The sequence below is a fragment of the Oncorhynchus mykiss genome, chromosome 17 (assembly GCF_057628025.1).
Source record: "Oncorhynchus mykiss isolate SJ-2025 chromosome 17, ASM5762802v1, whole genome shotgun sequence".
Classification (NCBI taxonomy): domain Eukaryota; kingdom Metazoa; phylum Chordata; class Actinopteri; order Salmoniformes; family Salmonidae; genus Oncorhynchus; species Oncorhynchus mykiss.
In genome coordinates, this window is record NC_143038.1 from 52,072,231 (window position 1) to 52,090,607 (window position 18,377).

Sequence of the window (18,377 nt, forward strand, 5' to 3'; positions counted from 1 at the left end):
CCCCTACCCCGGTCAACAGCCCTGCACCCCGCACGGCAACTTGCCCAAGCCTCCCCCATTTCTCCTTTACCCAAATCCAGATAGCTGATGTTCTGAAAGAGCTGCAAAATCAGGACCCCTACAAATCAGCCGGGCTAGACAATCTGGACCCTCTCTTTCTAAAATGATCTGCCGAAATTGTTGCAACCCCTATTACTAGCCTGTTCAACCTCTCTTTCGTATCATCTGAGATCCCCAAAGATTGGAAAGCTGCCGCGGTCATCCCCCTCTTCAAAGGAGGAGACACTCTACACCCAAACTGCTACCGACCTATATCTATAAAGCCCTGCCTTTCTAAGGTCTTTCGAAAGCCAAGTTAACAAACAGATCACCGACCATTTCGAATCCCACCATACCTTCTCTGCTATGCAATCTGGTTTCCAAGCTGGCCATGGGTGCACCTCAGCCACGCTCAAGGTCCTAAACGATATCATAACCACCATCGATAAGAGACAATACTGTGCAGCTGTATTCATCGACCTGGCCAAGGCTTTCGACTCTGTCAATCTTCAAATTCTTATCGGCAGACTCATCAGCCTTGGTTTCTCAAATGACTGCCTCGCCTGGTTCACCAACTACTTCTCAGACAGAGTTCAGTGTGTCAAATCAGAGGGCCTGTTGTCCGGACCTCTGGCAGTCTCTAGGGGGTGCCACAGGGTTCAATCCTCGTGCCGACTTTTTTCTCTGAATACATCAATGATGTCGTTCTTGCTGTTGGTGATTCTCGGATCCACCTCTACCCAGATGACACCATTTTGTATGCTTCTGGCCCTTCTTTGGACACTGTGTTAACCAACCTCCAGACGAGCTTCAATGCCACACAACTCTCCTTCCGTGACCTCCAACTGCTCTTAAATGCAAGTAAAACTAAATGCATGCTCTTCAACCGATCGCTACCCACACCTGCCTGCCCGTCCAGCATCACTACCCTGGACGGTTCTGACTTAGAATATGTGGACAACTACAAATACCTAGGTGTCTGGTTAGACTGTAAACTCTCCTTCCAGACTCACATTAAGCATCTCCAATCCAAAATTACATCTAGAATTGGCTTCCTATTTCGCAACAAAGCATCCTTCACTCATGCTGCCAAACATACCCTCGTAAAACTGACTATCCTACCGATCCTTGACTTTGGCGATGTAATTTACAAAATAGCCTCCAACACTCTACTCAGCAAATTGGATGCAGTCTATCACAGTGCCATCCGTTTTGTCACCAAAGCCCCATATACTACCCACCACTGTGACCTGTATGCTCTCGTTGGCTGGCCCTCACTTCATATTCGTCGCCAAACCCACTGGCTCCATGTCATCTGTAAGTCTTTGCTAGGTAAAACTCCCCTTTATCTCAGCTCACTGGACACCATAGCAGCATCCACCCGTAACACGCGCTCCTGGAGGTGTATTTCACTTGTCACCCCCAAAGCCAATACCTCCTTCGGCCGCCTTTCCTTCCAGTTCTCTGCTGCCAATGACTGGAACGAACTGCAAAAATCACTGAAGCTGGAGACTCATATCTCCCTCACTAGCTTTAAGCACCAGCTGTCAGAGCAGCTCACAGATCACTGCACCTGTACATAGCCCATCTGTAAATAACCCATCCAACTACCCTCATCCCCATACTGTTATTTATTTTGCTCCTTTGCACCCCAGTATCTCTACTTGCACACTCATCTTCTGCACATCTATCACTCCAGTGTTTAATTGCTATATCGTAATTATCTCACCACTATGGCCTATTTATTGCCTTGCCTCCCTTATCCTAACTCATTTGCACACTCTGTATATAGACATTTTGTATTATTGACTGTATGTTTGTTTATTCCATGTGTAACTTGGTTACACTTTCCCTGCAACCAATCCTTTTGAATACAAATTGCCTACGTTCTTGCCTACATGTACTACCTTTTGGTCACGTTACTCGTATCTTTGCTTTCATGTCTGTTTCTTTGCTTTCACTGCTAGTCGGTTCGATTGCGAGTTTTGGCATTAATTTTCCGTGAAGGGCAGGGTTTAGAGGGAGGCGTAGACAATGAGTGTCAGTTGGTCTGCTAGTTTTGGAGTGGCGGTTCGTCTTAACCGTCTTTTTTTTCCCGTCTTTTTATTGCCTACTTAAGTAGACCTGACATCACCTCATTTTAGGGTTTTAGCCAACTTACTTCAAAATTGTTAGTCACGGGTCAATAATGTACGGATATTATAAGCATGTCTATCTAATACATTTAATGACAAACCATCTAACTACTTAGATAGACAAATGAATTACCTGTTGCGCAGGTGTTGGTAACTGGTTCGCCATACACCTGCGCCAATATCATTTGTCATAGAGTTTTGCTCTCGCTTTAAAATGATTTGCTTCAAGTTTTGGGGTTTTGCTTTTGATGTCTTATTTTTGTTTACAATTCTATACATTTTGCTTCCAATTGTTTGGTTTTTGATTTCAACATCCATTATTTCACCCGTCCTCAAAAATATTATTTTTCATGTTCACGATTTATTTTATTTTGAATTCAATACATATAACATGAAATTGGGCCCATAGTAATAACTTAAAATAAAAATAATTATTAGGTGTAAGTTGCTTGCTACAATGGTATCGTCGACCTAGCCTAGCTTTTAGCTAGCTGCTCTGCAGTGCAAGTTAGCTTGACTTGCTATAAAGTTAGAGAAACAAGTTGAGAAAAAAGTAACTAAACCAAATATGTTTTATTATCATATTAAACAATATATTTATCCTGTCTTGAATGAAAATGTCATATTTTGCAATCTTCCAAAATAAATGTGATCTCTGATGTTGCGGTACAAACACTGCAAGTCGTTTTTTTAAATCAAATTGTGCAAACTGAAAACATATCGTGATATGCGTGTTGGGATAATCAGCAAGCGGTGTTGTGCGGTGAAACACCGCTTCCCATTCATATTCAATGGAAGGAAAGCGGTGAGAGGCGGAGAGGGCTGGGGACCTTGGGGCGGCGCGAAGTTGGCGTGGGAGGCGGTGGGAACCATGTGCACAAGACGCCCCTCGGTGAAACACCGCTTCCCATTCATTTTCATGGAAGGAAAGTGGTGAGAAGTGGAGAGGGCGGGGACCTTTGGGCGGTGCGAACGTGGCGTGGGAGGCGGTGAAAAATATAACATTTTCACAACTTTATGCAAGTCACCAGTGGCGACCGCTGGGTGATGACCAATCATATCGAGTGGTTTCCATGACGAATTTGACGCTATGCGACCCAAAGCTGGAGACATTCTTCAGCAAAGATGGCTGATAAAAATACTAGGATAGAAGCAAATGTGATTATAACGTCATAACAAATCATGCGAAAAAATACAGTACAGAACAGTTGAGAGGAATATGTTAGTTAATGTAGAGACAAACGATTATGCATATTTTTTTGTCATAAAATGTATTTGCGAAAATTGCGAATTAGCAAGCTAGCTGACTAGCTAACATTGGCCAGTTAGCCGGCTGGATTTATGGGTGTTTTGTAATTTTTTTTGTAATTAATTGTAATTCTGGTTGTTTGATGTTTTAGGGACTCTTTAAACATCCAGCAAACCAGGCTGTCGTCTTGTGAAACAGTGGATGTAAAGAATCTAGCTAGCTAAAGCATTTACTGCAAATTTAATGTACAATTTTGTAAGTGTGTCTTGCTGATATTTGCCATGCAATGCAGCTAGATAAAGTAAAGTAACTAGCTAACTATTTTCTTGCTTATTGTGCAGTGGAGGATAAAAATACCTTTATGCCTATAGATGTGTAGCTAGCTATGTAGCTGATCTGTGTATGGACCCTAAAACGTTTGGTATACATATTAATTCAGAATCTGGCTTTGAACCTCAGCTATCTTCATAGCCACTTGTATCAACTTCAAAACAGTCTGAATGATGCCTATAGATGTGTAGCTAGCTATGTAGCTGATCTGTGTATGGACCCTAAAACGTTTGGTATACATATTAATTCAGAATCTGGCTTTTGATCTGGCTTTGAACCTCAGCTATCTTCATAGCCACTTGTATCAACTTCAAAACAGTCTGAATGACATTAATGACGCCTATGGATTGAGTAGAATATAATCTAACTTTGTGCCAAGGATACAAGTCGTATATACATGTAGTTATTACCATGCATGAGATCCCCCACATTGTAGCCTGTAAATGTAATATATTCACTGTTGATGTACTCTACCTTGGCAAATAACGGTGCAGTTCAGGTATGAATGTCTTTGATATTATTTTCTCAGTCATATCCAATACCAGGAGTATCAAATTCCAGTCTTTGAATGATGCTGTGTCTGCATGTATGTATTACAATTATACACTTCAACAGTGTTTACCAATCTTGGTCCTGGACAGCAATGGTTACAAATTGTAACTATGCAATGGACTAGAAACTTGATTTAACTAGTTAAAGGCTGATTTGTAATTCATATATACAGAAATAGAATTTAAAAAACAGTACACTACACTTCCTATGCGTCATGTAAATACTTTAAACTGGTTCATCTCAATATCTTCATTGATCTGATAAACACAGGATAGGTGTAGTATTTCATCAAATGAGATACTTAATTTCAACCAGTAGAGAATGTGAAACACTTTATTGAAAGAAGTTCATTGTCCAAGTGTTATTAATACATGCATTATAAATATTATCATTGTAAAATTATATTGTAAATACAAGTTCAATCTGTACTTCAATGCACATCTGGTCTGCATTATAAAGACAGAGGAAGAAAGGTGGCGAGGGAGACAGAAAGGGAAAGAGGTCAAACAGAGGAGCAGGGAAGACAGCATATGATTAATGAATCACATTGCTACCCTAATATTCTCTCAGTTCATCACAATTACATAATAGTGTCTCTAGTGGTGTCTCCTAACCAGCCTTGGGCTCCCAGTCAGCCCGAAGGTTATCTTAAGAGCGGGTGAGATGGCGATGACTGGACTGGGGGTTGACATACTCTCTCACATCAAAACTGCAGACGAGAGACAGATGGGGAGAGAGAGCATATTTAAATCTTGTGTTTTCTTTTTATTCTAACACTGTCAGTCGTCATAATCATCTGGAGGTGAAATGCAAAACTGACCTTGGATCATTAACTCTGGGACTACTGCATCTTTCTGTATTTCAATGTAAAGTATCTCTTTAATAATACGTTCTGTTGACCTGACCAAGTGACCTCACCCCTGATCATGCTGTGCACTATGTAGCAATTTCAGATGCGGGAGGGGTTCACCAACACCGGCTGATATAACCTAGAGGATTTAGGGAGAAGGGGAGAGAGGGATGAAGTAAAGGGGAGAGAGACTGTTATTGAGAAAATAAGGTAGTTAAAGTGCCTGCCTTCAACAGGAATCTGTGTGTGTGGCCTCACCTGGTGTCCACACTAAGTGGCCAAAGAGTATTTTATGCTGAAAAACATGCATACACACGAGGACAAACAATATAGCGTAGTTATAGAAATAATGAAGTGTCTTACTATTCTCTATGGTTGGCCCTCTTGCCTATTCTTTGAAAGTGGAAGGAGCCACTTTAATGTGTGTAGGTGTGGGGTATAAGGTGCCTAATTGTTCAAAATGTTTTTATTATGGGTGACTTTGTTTTTGAACAGACATCACACCCTTTCCTAAACAGCACCCTCACCTGAGAAGTAGAAATCAAAGGGCGAGAAACTGGGAATTTAATAACTGCAGTTTACATAGCTAAGTAAAAGGAAGAATACTCTTATTGAAATGTGGATGGCTCTTAAAAGAGCCTTAGGTTGTGCATAGTGTAGTCTATGGTGTTGCCAGGGTACAGCACCCTCTTCAAAGAAGGAGGCCGGTGAAGATCTCTCGCACACAGATTGCCTCTCTTGCTGCATTGTTGGACCCCATCATTAAAACATCCTGCAGAGCAGCAGGTTTCTCCTCTGGCACAAGGTGGCGAGCTACAGATCCCCTTCTGGTCCTTATGTCCATCCTCATGAAGTTATGCAGGACACAGGTAGCCTTCACAAGCCTGAATTCCTCCAGGAGGCAGTCCTAGATGGCCCTGGTCACCCAACCTTGCAGTCCCCTACACGGTAACTGTAGGCAATCGTTTTGAAGAAATCTCCAGTTACAAGGTATCTGTAGGAATATGGAAGATAATGTCATTTTTAGCCTTTACATCACCAGGTCATTGTGGATTACTAAAGTATAATATCCCTTATAACAAATCATGATAACATTGGATTGATAGATGCATGTGTATGTGACAATAGCAGGCTGTATCAAGGATAGCATCACAAATGTTTTATTTATTTTACCTTTATTTAACTAGGCAAGTCAGTTAAGAACAAATTCTTATTTTCAATGACTGCCTAGCAACAGTGGGTTAACTGCCTAGTTCAGGGGCAGAACAACAGATTTTTACATTGTCAGCTTGGGGATTCGATCTTGCAACCTTTTGATTACTAGTCCAACGCTCTAACCACTCGGCTTCCTGCCGCCCCAATGAATAAATTAATGAATACATAAATACCACTTGAAGCTTGATGATGAGTTGATCATTTTAATCAGCTGTGCAGTGCTAAGACAAAAACAGAAATGTTTTTGAGTCTTTGAGTCCCCAGGACTGAGAACCACTGCTATTCAGTGGGACCTTTTAATCTGCAGACAGGCTTTCACAGCTCTCTGTATCTGAGGACAGAAAACCTCACAAGAAACAGACTTAAAAAAAAAAAAAGCATCTCTAAAAGCCTTGATGCTCATCAGTCCACGGTAAGACAACTTGTCTATAAATGGAGAAAGTTCAGCACTGTTGCTACTCTCCCTAGGAGTGGCCCTCCTGCAAAGATGATCGCAAGAGCACAGAGCAGAATGCTCAATGAGGTTAAGAAGAATCCTAGAGTGTCAGCTAAAGATTTACAGAAATCTATGGAACATGCTAACATCTCTGACGAGTCTACGATACGTAAAACACTAAACAAGAATGGTGTTCATGGGAGGACACTACGGAAGAAGCCACTGCTGTCCAAAAAAAACCATTGCTGCACGTCTGAAGTTTGCAAAAGTGCAGCTGGATGTTCTACAGCGCTACTGGCAAAATATTCTGTTGAGAGGTGAAACTACAGTTGAGTTGTTTGGAAGGAACACACAAACTATCTGTGGAGAAAAAAAGGCACAGCACACCAACATCAAAACCTCATCCCAACTGTAAAGTATGGTGGAGGGAGCATCATGGTTTGGGGCTGCTTTGCTGCCTAAGGGCCTGGACAGCTTGCTATCATCGACGGAAAAATGAATTCCCAAGTTATCAAGATATTTTGCAGGAGAATGCTAGGCTATCAGTCTGCCAATTGAAGCTCAACAGAAGTTGGGTGATGTAACAGGAAAACAACCCAAAACACAGAAGTAAATCAACAACAGAATAGCTTCAACAGAAAAATATACGCCTTCTAGAGTGGCCCAGTCAGAGTCCTGACCTCAACCCGATTGGAATGCTGTGGCATGACCTCAAGAGAGCAGTTCACACCAGACATCCCAAGAATATTGCTGAACTGAAACAGATTTGTAAAGAGGAATGGTCCAAAATTCCTCCTGACCATTGTGCAGGTCTGATCCTCAACTACAGAAAATGTTTGGTAAAGGTTATTGCTGCCAAAGGAGGGTCAACCAGTTATTAAATGCCTGTAGCTCAGGACCTGAAGGAAAGATATGCATATTATTGATACCATTTGAAAGGAAACAATTTGAAGTTTGTGGAAATATGAAATTAATGTCGGAGGATGTAACACATATCTGGCAAAAGATAATACAAAGAAAAAAAGGCAATTTTTTGGGGGCTAGGTCGGACGCTAGCGCCCCACCTCGACAACATCCGGTGAAATTGCAGAGCGCGAAATTCAAAATACAAAAATCGTAATATTAAACATTCATGAAAATACAAGTGTCTTACATTGTTTAAAATCTTAACTTCTTGTTAATCCAGCCGCTTTGTCAGATGTCAAAAAGGCTTTACAGCAAAAGCATACCATGTGATTATCTGAGGACAGCGCCCCGCATACATCAGCATTAAAAATATTATCCAAATCAGCAGATGCGTCACAAAAATCAGAAAAAGCGATAAAATAAATCACTTACCTTTGAAGATCTTCCTCTGTTCATCCCAATGGTCCCAGCTACACAACAAAATGGTTGTTTTGTTCGATAAAGTCCTTTTATATCCCAAAAAAGTCCGTTTAGTTGGCGCGTTTGATTCAGTAATCTCACCCGTTCCACTCGTTCAACATGCAGACAAAGCAATCCCAAAGGTTACAGGTAAACTTTGTCCAAGCAAGTCAAACAACGTTTCTAATCAATCCTCAGGTACCGTAATATGTAAATAAACGATAACATTTCAGATGGAATGTAGTATGTTCAATAACGGAGATAAATAACGAAGTGCGCGCCCTCTTCCAAGCGCGCCACAAGACTACAGTCAAAATGAGAGCCACCTTGAAAAACTACAACTAAAAACTCATTTTTCAAAAAACCAGCCTGAAACCCTGTCTAAAGACTGTTGACATCTAGTGGAAGCCATAGGAACTGCAATCTGGGAGGAATTCCTTTGAATATTCCATAGACAAGCATTTGAATGGCCTGTGACCTCAAAAAAAATTCAGGATGGATTCTCCACAGGTTTTCAACTGCCATATCAGTTATGTTATACTCACATACATTATTTTAACAGTTTTGGAAACTTAAGAGTGTTGTCTATCCAATGCTACCAATTATACGCATATCATTTGGGCACGTCAGTCATCCGAACTCCCGAATACTGCCCCCTAGCCTTAAGAAGTTATGTGACTTAGGACCCTAGGTGCAATTTAGATTTTGGCCACTAGATGGCAGCAGTGATCCATTGCAGTATTGTTCAAAATGTTATCAAGTCTGCCCAAATGTGCCTAATTGGTTTATTGATACATTTTCAAATTCATAACTGTTCACTCTCCTCAAACAATAGCATGTATTCTTTCACTGTAATAGATACTGTAAATTGGACAGTGCAGTTAGATTAACAAGACGTTTTGCTTTCTGTCCATATCATGTATGTCTATGTCCTGGGAAATGTTATTGCTAATCACATTAGCGTACTTTAGCTCAACCATCACGCAGGGGGGACACCGATCCTATAGAGCAGGGGTGTCAAAGTCAAATGGACGGAGGGCCAAATAAAAAAATCAGCTACAAGACGAGGGCCGGACTGTTCGAATGTTCATTGAAACATTTTTAAATGACGCATATAGTCTAGTGAACCTAATTGAACCTACTGAAAACCTAACAAATATATTACAATATGATCAGATAAATAAAGCAATATTTTCTTATGGCTCTGTCAGTAATCTTTAATTTTCAACAGACACAAAAGACAAATTTCCTTTATATAAATATCCCCATAACATGAACATTAAATGAAAGAAACCGGTATTCAAGGCACCATCAGTAGACTATATTTTCTATTTTAGCAAAAGTGGGCTAAATTTACTTCAAAGAAAAAACAATAATAGCAATTTTCTATCATCCACTCAACTGAAATATTTTTAAAATATAATTGGATTGAAATACAAAAAAATAAAGTGCAAAAATCTATTAATCAAAAACAACACTTTGTTTAAGGAGAAGTAACATGCAGTGAAAACAAATATTAAATTTTAACTTTTAAACTTGAACTGAGTAAAAACTCTAAATATGTGATTGCACAGTAATGTTCACTTGTTTGAGGTTGAGGGTGATACTTGGTGGTGTCCCATCTTTTCCACAAGTTCATCAATGTTCGGGGTAAGGCTCTGAGCTGAAGAAATCCTCAGAATTGAGTGGAGGTGTTCAGCAGTAAGTCGACTTCTGTGTGATGTTTTGTTCAGGTTCATCAAAGAAAACAGTTGTTCACACAGGTATGTGCTGCCAAACATAGACAACGTTTGAGCAGCCTGGATGCGCAGCTGGGGCATTGTGCCGGGGAGGAAACGGGCGAACTCCGCAGCACCCACTGCCGCATATTTTGCCCTCAGTGCATCATTGCATTGGAGGTCAATCAACTCCATTTGGAGGTTTGGTGGTGAGCTTTCCACGTCAACAGCAAATGGGTTACCGAGCAGTTCCAACCTGCTTTTTTGTGCTTCAAAGTCAGCAAATCGGCGTCGAAAGTCAGCGGCAAGCATACCTATTTTATCAGCCAACTGTGTGCTCGGGAACGCACTGGTAGAGAGCTTCTCTTTCATGGTCTGGCAGCTGGGAAAGTGGCTCAAATTTTCTTTCCGCATCTGCGTCTCCCACAGAGTCAGTTTGGTTTTAAATGCCTTCACTGTACTGTACATATCAGAGATGACACGATCCCGACCCTGCAGCTGCAAGTTTATTGCATTCAGATGACTCGTAATGTCACACAGAAAAGCCATTTCACACAGAAACATTTCGTCTCGGAGTTGTGTTGTGTCTTTCCCTTTGCTGTCCAAGAACAGACAAATCTCCTCACGAAGCTCGAAACATCTTTGAAGCACCTTTCCCTGGCTTAGCCATCGCACCTCTGTGTGATAAGGCAAATCACCATGCTCCGTTTCTAACTCCGTCAGAAATGCCTTGAACTGGCGGTGATTCAAACCTTTGGCTCTGATAAAGTTAACTGTGCGCGTGATGATGCTCATTACATGCTCCATTTTCAAGGCTTTACCGCACAACGCTTCCTGGTGTATGATACAATGATAAGCTGTCAGCTCACCTGTCGCGTTTTCCTCTTGCATCTTTTCCCGTATCTTCGCCACCAGTCCGCTCCTGTGTCCACACATCGCAGGTGCTCCGTCGGTTGTCAAACCCACAAGTTTTTCCCAAGGCAGCTCCATCTCATTTACACATCTTGACACCTCTTCATACAAATCATGCCCCGTAGTTGTGCCATGCATAGGACGTAAAGCCAAAAACTCCTCTGTCACGCTTAGGTTGGAGTCCACTCCGCGGATGAAAATTGACAACTGGGCAATGTCAGAAATGTCGGTGCTCTCATCCACAGCCAAGGAATATGCAATAAAATCTTTTCCCTTTTTCACAAGCTGCTCTTTTAGATTGATGGACAACTGGTCTACTCTCTCGGCAATGGTGTTTCTGCTCAGACTCACATTTAAAAAGAGTTGCCTTTTTTCTGGGCAAACTTCGTCACAAACTTTAATCATGCAGTTTTTGATGAAATCCCCCTCCGTAAATGGCCGGGCTGATTTAGCGATCTCTTCTGCCAAAATAAAACTGGCCTTGACAGCAGCCTGGCCTTGTGATTTGGCTTTTTTGAACAGAGCCTGTCGAGATTTGAGGCCTCGTTTTAATTCCTCTGCCTTTTGTAGCCTTTGTTCCATGTCCATATTCTTGTTTTTGTCCGCGTGTTTCGTTTCATAATGTCGTCTCAGATTATACTCTTTCAGTACCGCCACACTTTCTCCACACAGAAGACACACAGGTTTTCCAGCTACCTTCGTGAACATATACTCCGACTCCCACCTTGTTTGAAACCCCCGGTTCTCAGTATCCACCTTCCGTTTTGCCATTTTTGATGGGTATCTGAAAGTTAATTTTACTGTGATGCTGACGACTGCTGTGCCAATAAATATTGAAATGAAGCAGCCTACTGCTCGGTGCGTCACCTTTGCATTGTGGGAAATGTAGTATTGGTGCGTGTAAAAGATCTGCGGGCTGCCGGCTTGCTGCGGGCCGGTTCTAATAATAAATCAAGATCATCCCAGGGGCCGTAAAAAACCTTCTTGCGGGCCGGATGTGGCCCGCGGGCCTTGACTCTGACATATGTGCTATAGAGGTTTTAATCAACAGATAAAACGGTAAACCAAATTCATTTTTCATCAACTCTTCTTCCTTCAGGCTTCTTTTTCTCCTTTTGACTTTATATGGCGGTTGGCAACCAACTTTACAGCATTACTACAACTGACCAGATTGTGGACCTAAATTCATCTTTCAATCACCCATGTGGGTATATGCTCCTAAAAACCAATGAGGAGATAGGAGAGGCCGGAATTGCAGCGCATTGAGCGTCACAAATAGAACCAATTTCTATTTTAGCGCCTAGCTACGCAGACCCTCGCGAGCAGTGGGGGTGCAATGAATGAATAACATATACAGTATGTGTAAATGTATTTTGCAACGCTCGCGCACGCGATGTTAGCGGTGTGGTCAGCATGTAAAGCCGAAACCACACCGAGAGATGTCACCAGGGTCAGAATTTGCGTGCGAGAGTAAAGAGTGTCAATTCCCATACACTGCATAGCGTATGGCAACTTAATTCTCATGAAAGTCCATAATAAACAGTTGTATTTATGTTCGCTATGTACCAAATGTGACCGATTGCATGGATTTGGTCTTATGTAAAAAAAAAAAAATTAAAAAATGTGCAATTGTTTATTACATTTCATTGGATAAAAGCAGAGACACAGAGCTACAACATTCTATATCATACACTATATTTTGAGGAACAATGGGAAAGTAATTCTGCTTTGAAAGTTGATAAACTTGTAACCTCACTTTTGAGAAAATGGCCTTTGAATGTTTTGGTACCTACTGGAGAGATCTCCTTTGTCTACATCCATTCAGCATTGTTCACACCCTCTTAAGCCAGCCCCACCCATCTCTTTAAGCATTCACGTGTGAGGTTATGAGCTAAACAGTGAGTAGTGTAGTAAAGACTAAAAGTGGTAAAAGTAGTAGCCTACAATAAGGAAAAATTCCAGGTAAACAAAGGGTCCAGATAAAAAATATTTTATAAATATTAGATGACGCTTACCCAGACACACTTGTCTAACTTGATGGGTCATGTGAAATAAATGCTATAACCCACAGCCACATCTTGCTAAGTGGATGGGTCTCTACAGGAGGTGTAAACGATACAGCCAAATGGTTACTTGCATATTAGCAACATCAGATATATATATAGTGTCAATATATAGAAAATAATATACAGTACGTACAAGAACAATATCAATGCCGATATCAGGGATAGATGAGGTAGTTATATGCATACCATCAGGGGTGAAGTGGCTGAGCAGCAGGATAAAAAAATAAAAAATAGTAGCAGCAACGTATGTTAGGAGAGTCATATGAATAGAGGCACTGCAGATAGTGCTGATGACAGATCCATTCGAACCACACATGGAACAAGGGAATCTATATTCGGAGAGCCTGTTTCTGTCCTGCCCTTGACTTCGGTGCAGGGCATGTGATGACCCCTGTCACAGTGCCGTTTCACAACATCACTCTGGTCTTTCTGAAGCGCTGCTTGATGAGGCTGAAGCCAGGTGTGGCCTGTGATCAGGAAGTGAAGGTCCAGACTGTGGTGGAGCCTCTGGAAAATACAGAAATAATGTGAGGTCAATAAAAGTAGTGCCAATCATGTTGGACGGCAATTAAATAATCAAAACGTATTTATGCTTTACATACCAAGGTATGTCATCGATTCCTTATAAAGATGCCACATCGCTGATAATGTCACATGGGATGGCAGCAGCTTTCCACCGAAGTGTTTGTGTCCTGGTAATATTATTGCATTATCCTCTGTGTAGTTGTTGATTAAGTTCACAACTCGCTGCAAGTCCTCATGCTTGCTTGGGCCAGCTCTCTTTTCGATGGGAGGCATTAGACCATTCTCCATGTATGACTGGTGGAGGAGAGTCGGTTGTGTTCTACTGATGCTGAAAGACAAATTCCAGATACAAATATTTGAGCATTATTATACGATAGCCGTAATCACCGTCAGACACACCTGGCTAACTTGATGGGTCATGTACGCCCCCTGCTGGAGGAGACCGATTTTGGCTCGTTTTACCTCTCGCTTCTTCTGTTCCTTGATCGGTTACACTGCAAAATGACTGCAGTAAAAAAAAAAATGTTATGTTGGATGCAGTATTTGCAGCATACTGCACTCTGACTGTAATCTTTTTTCGTAAGGGTGGGATCGGTTGCTTGTCTCCCGAGTGGATCTATTTTACTTACCCTTTGGAAACATCACTCAGTATGCAGAGCAGTAGTTTGCAGATTTATCACTAACCCGTACTAATACCACAAGATGGCAGCCTTTCACTGTGAAGACAGGCAACACAGCCCATCACCATCATACACGAAGTATGGTAATAGAACATGTCTAATCAGTCTGTCTAATTGACAGACATTGATTAATCTAAAATGGCAAGAATATAATTTGATTAATTTGTTAAATCCAAATATTTATTATGTGTATTAACCTTAACTGCTATGCATTAGCCTACATGTTGTCCTCCCTCCATCCAGCCAACCAGATGACAAAGGGGGTTATCTACTTCAAAACACTGTTCTACCGCTCCATCAGTTTTGAGGTTATTGTTTGTACCAACCCAACCCCAGCTGCCTGCGAAGTGCATATACCCCATATTTGAAATGCAATGTTTTTATAACACAGATAATTTGACTCTGTACGCTGGTGCGATCTTGCATATAGGGCTGTGTTCTAGTACATCTGTGCACACAGTTAGACCCGAGCTGTACTGTATGTAACAAAATAATGTACCCAGTAAAGAGATGGCTAAATGTGCCTTCATAAGCACAGCTGTTGGTGTCTAAAAATACTGATTAAGTTTGTTAGAGCACTCTTAAAAAGATGATTGTTAAGGAATCGTGAAGAGATGGCTAAAACAGTGCTTAAATTAATCAATCATGGATGAAGGCCATCAAATAAAAAAATGTCCATCAAGAGAAACTAAATTTAACAGGTAGTGAAAATATAAATAGTTACTTTCATTTCCCCACCTCTTAACTGTGTTTTTCTACTAGGAGGGTGAGTGTCTAGCAAGGGGTTGCAGCCAGCCTGGACACCCCTTGGGCACTCATGCTGGAGACAAGGCAGTCTGTCCTTCTTGCTCTGCTTACTCGCAGGTCTGTCAGCACATTTAATAATACTGGAGAAGGCACTATCAACACTTGTAGGTTGCCAATGGTAAGCCTTGTGTTCTATACTGAACAAAAATATAAATGCAACATACAACAATTTCAACGATTATACTGAGTTAGAGTTCATTTCAGGAAATCAGTCAATTGAAATGAATTCATTAGGCCCTAATCTATGGATTTCACATGACTGGGCAGGGGCACAGCCAAGGGTGGGCCTGGGAGGGCATAGGCTGACCCACTGGGGAGCCAGGCCCAGCCAATCAGAATAAGTTTCCCCCACAGAAGGGCTTTAATACAAACAGAAAAACTCCTCAGTTTCATCAACTGTCCGAGTGGCTGGTTTCAGACTAAACCACAGGTGAAGAAGCCGGTGAACGTGAACTGCGGTTGTGAGGCCGGTTGGCCGTACTGCCAAATTCTCTAAAACGACATTGGAGGCAGCTTATGGTAGAGAAAATAACATTAAATTATCTGGCAACAGCTCTGGTGGATATTCCTGCAGTCAGCATACTAATTGCACGCTCCGTCAAAACTTGAGACATCTGTGGCACATTTTAAAGTGGCCTTTTTATTGTCCCCAGCATTAGGTACACCTTTTGTAATGATCAGATTGTTTAATCAGCTTCTTGAAATGCCACACCTGCCAGGTGGATGGATTATCTTGGCAATGGAGATATGCTCACTAACAGGGATGTAAACACATTTCTGCACAACTTTTGAGATAAATAAGCTTTTTGTGCATATGGAACATTTCTGCGATCTTTCATTTCAGCTCATGAAACATGGGACCAACACTTTACATGTTGTGTTTGTATTTTTATTCAGTATAGATGACTGGACTACAGAGTGGGAGACAAATCTCTACACTCTTGATGACTCTATTCATATCAAGGCGTCTGTAACTGGCCAAGCCACCAATGAGTTGCCATGCCAACTGCAAACAATCCCATTCAATACCCCTTCATTTCTGGCCACGGGTAAAGTCATAGGAAGCACCCACGTACATCTTTTCCATCAATCTCAATTTCTTCCTCTTTCCTTGCCATGATTTAATTTATTTTTCTTTGTGATGTGGACTGGTTTCTCTCCAGTTGCTTTGTAGATGGCAAAATGCATGTCTCTCTGTCTGACTTCAGCTTCACTAGAGAGGACAGCAGAACTGCAAATTCTTCTGGATGCCTTCCGCTTTCAAACATGGACATATCAAAAGTGAGATTGTAAAATAATTTGTGAAAAAAGTCACACATTCCTAACATCATATACTGTATCTGTGGTGGCCTATCAGTAAAGACCCATGGCCATAGTTATCACTGCTACTTGTTGCCTTGTTGTGTTGCAGGTTTATATTAGCTGTACCTTGAGAGCAGCTTTTGCATCTAGCCCTATAACTGCTGTCAACAAAGCCTACACATATAACTCGTCTATATCCAGGTGAGGGGGAAGGTACAGTATGGAGGTATTTTTAGCATACTGTAGCCTACATGTGTACATTTATTTATTTTGATGATCCATGAAATACATGTAACCAGAACAGAAATAAATATTTGCATCATTTAGGAATTTTCACCAAGTACAGTCCCCTGTTGTGAAGTGTTACTTATTGACGTTTTGCCACAATGTCTCCATTGCATCAGATACCAGAAGCCTCATGCTGGGACCTGCAATCATAAGAGCCACAGTTCAAGGCTCTGAGACCGTAGACAGACGCACAATGGAGCAGTGTAAGTACAGTGCACCGAGGGGCTTTTCTGTCCATGTGTTCAAAGTCAGGTTTATATAATGGCTTGGTTCTTCCCAGTAAGCATGGTTGTGAACGTATCTATTGAGTTTCTCCAGTGATTTGGCTATTTTGTTAGACTGGTTTAACATGCTTTAGTCTTTCATTACACCTGTCATAGCAGACATATTAATTGACCCATCATGCATTCCTTTATTGCAATGGTTTATAACGGCAAAATGTTTGTCATTTCTGCAAGAATCTGTGAAAGTGGTGTTTAATAAATCAAAGGCAGCAGTCTGGCATGGTTGATCTCATCTCTCATGGCTATTGTGGCCACAGCATTACTGTGCAGCTTGCTGCTTTTGAGCAACAGAAAGAGCCTTCTAAACTGCACAGAAGTAAAAAGTATTATTTTAACAAGTCCCTGCACCCAAAACTTTCGTAATGTGTTTATCTTGAGAAAACCAACCATCATTATTAAGAAATGTGCATACTACTTTAATATTTACACAAATGTGTCTCAAAGGAGAAAAGGCAGTTTATCATAATGACTTAATTGAATTAGTTTTTTAATCCACCAAAAACCACTAATTCACGGTGTTAAATAACACTAATATGTGAGAACAATATTTTTTTGTGAACAAACGTTTAATTTTGACGTTATATAGTTGGTAGCAACAAAGTCGACTACGAAATCCACAATGCAACGCTCTATGGGCTAGCTAGCAAACGTAGCTACACAAAATAATACCAAAGACAATATCAGCATGTAACGTAGCTCTAGTTAACTGTAAAATCGTCTAAAAACTACACTATCAATTTAAGAGTCTAAGATCTCACCATGTTCAACCTGCAGATCGATGTGCCTCACAGAATGGAGTATAACATTCGCAACGGCAGATATACTTTTGAGATGGGGAAACGCGGACCAAGCTACACATTCTGGGCAATTCTGTGACAAGACGCGCTCTCATTGAAGGAGTGAATGGGAGTCTATTGGGCACTAGCTAAAAAAAAATCTTATAGAAATTCGTGCTAATGTATATTTGGCAACAGCACCATGCAATGCACCCTGGACTAGAGGCAAATAGGAACAATATGCTAGACCATTCGTCAAATTACAAATTTCTCGAGGTAGAAATATCGCAAAAATGAGCCATCACTCATTCGAAAGAAGACATCCTCCCGAGTTATGACGTCGGCCAGTATTACAGTCTGACATGTATGAGCGACATTTTCGCGATCTAAAAGTTGGATTCTTATTAATTTCCAGTGTAGTGAGGGACTTTACCACAGTGCTACGTAATACCGGCCGCGTCTGCCTGCTTGAACGCCAATAACTCGGATACACATGAAAAGACCCAGGGAATCGATAGAACACCACTCAGATGCACCCCAAAAAAATATAACATTCAAAATGGGCGAACCTTTCCTTTAAATCACACATTTGGGGCCAGGAAATGAACATGAGCTGGTTTCCCAGACCCACATTGAGCCTACTTGAAAATAAATACAGTAACGTTAGATTTAACAGGAATGTCCGCATTACCAGACCCAGATTATTTTCCTTTGAGCCGCAATCATTCCGCACACATTTTGGAATGGTCAGAGATGATCAGCCTTTGAGCCTCAATCATACATTTTGTTTAGTGCATTAATCTTATTACAGGGCCTTCTGCCCACTCCACACAGCTACCTAGCAATTT

The 18,377-nt window shown here is 41.2% G+C and overlaps 1 long non-coding RNA gene across 1 annotated transcript; it reads left to right on the forward strand.

The window, feature by feature from the left end:
• The first annotated feature begins 15,213 nt into the window (after positions 1-15,213).
• Positions 15,214-16,965, forward strand: LOC110494465 (uncharacterized). Its single transcript, XR_002469280.3, has 3 exons — positions 15,214-16,160; positions 16,291-16,382; positions 16,586-16,965. It is a non-coding gene; the product is annotated as an uncharacterized LOC110494465 (long non-coding RNA).
• Positions 16,966-18,377: the final 1,412 nt, after the last annotated feature.